Below are 1,318 nucleotides of genomic sequence, written 5' to 3' on the forward strand. Positions count from 1 at the left end.
GATCTACACATTATCACTCAATGATAATGCTTATAGATGGTGAAATACTACTAAAAAATAAACAGAAGTAATAATAATAATAATAATAATAATAATAATGGAAACTGAAAAGTTTAGTTATTTGCCACTGTATCATTTAGAAACTGTGTGTTTACTTCCTGTTGTATCCCTTCTCACTATAACTGCATATAACTATTTTGTTATACCCTAACATTCAAGGAATACAAACACTTGCAATTATATTCACATGTACATATACACACAGGCTGCCATGACATGCAAACATTATTAAAAAGTCTGTATCCTGCACCTTGTAAAAAAAAAAAAAGACCACGTTTATACCATCAATCTTAAATAGTCAAACATTTACTGTGAATACAGTTTTAATACTAATACATACAATTATTATTATTATTCGCAATTTTTTATATAAAGATTATTTTTCATCAACCTTTTTATGTCTTTCAGATGAAAAATGAACAAACTGTCTGCTCAGTTTGGAGGATACTCCCCGGGGTGCTGATACACTCCACGGACCGTCTGTGACCCAGTTCGGATCCAGTCCATGCATTTGTCATTACAACCACCCCCCTTGCCCCTCCTCCCGGACAGTCTCTGAGGTGCTGGTCACGTGACCGTGGCTGTCTGCTGCGCTGTCTGTTCACTGCGAGAGGAGCGTCGGTGTTCACTCAGAGGAGGGATGCTCACCTGTCGGATGGACTTCCTGCTGCTGCCAAACAAACACAAACCCAGCCCGGACACGTGAGGGACACTTTGACATCGATACACACCTGCTGCACGTAGTAAGTGACCAAAGTGTGTGATGTTGTTGTTATTGTTATATAGCCTATCAGTGTTATTATTGATGAAAAAGGCATTCTTTGAATAACAATGATTATCTGAAATAGTTAGATGCAAACCCGTTTTTAAATGTTTTTTCTTTTTCTTTATTATTATTATTATTATTATTTGTGCTGACCTGTTCAGAATATCTAACAAATTTCTTCCACCTCTTTTTGCAGCAACAAACTCATCACAGCCTTTTGATTATAATATATAACAAACTGGTTAAATATTGTTTTATGCAAACTAGTTGAGCATATATCTGCGAACCATAGTGACTTACAGCTTAATAGTATCTAAATTTAGTTTTTTAGAGCGAAGTTTGGAGATGTTATATTCATATTGTTGTCATCTAAGTTTAAACTTCTCAGTAATTTTGTTACTGTAAACACATCATTTTGATACTTCCCTGGGATAACTACAAATTAAACTTAAACACTGTGACTTCTCTTTTATTAAATACCCAACCAAATAC

At 34.8% G+C, this 1,318-nt stretch overlaps 1 protein-coding gene across 1 annotated transcript in view; it reads left to right on the top strand.

The window, feature by feature from the left end:
• The first annotated feature begins 644 nt into the window (after positions 1–644).
• prkg1l (protein kinase cGMP-dependent 1, like) overlaps positions 645–1,318 on the top strand; it is an 11,507-nt gene continuing 10,833 nt past the window's right edge. Inside the window, exon 1 of the mRNA XM_014023846.1 lies at positions 645–803. The gene's annotated coding sequence lies outside the window, so the exon portion shown is untranslated. The remainder of the gene's footprint in view (positions 804–1,318) is intronic.

Source organism: Austrofundulus limnaeus, unplaced genomic scaffold, assembly GCF_001266775.1.
Source record: "Austrofundulus limnaeus strain Quisiro unplaced genomic scaffold, Austrofundulus_limnaeus-1.0 Scaffold393, whole genome shotgun sequence".
NCBI lineage: Eukaryota > Metazoa > Chordata > Actinopteri > Cyprinodontiformes > Rivulidae > Austrofundulus > Austrofundulus limnaeus.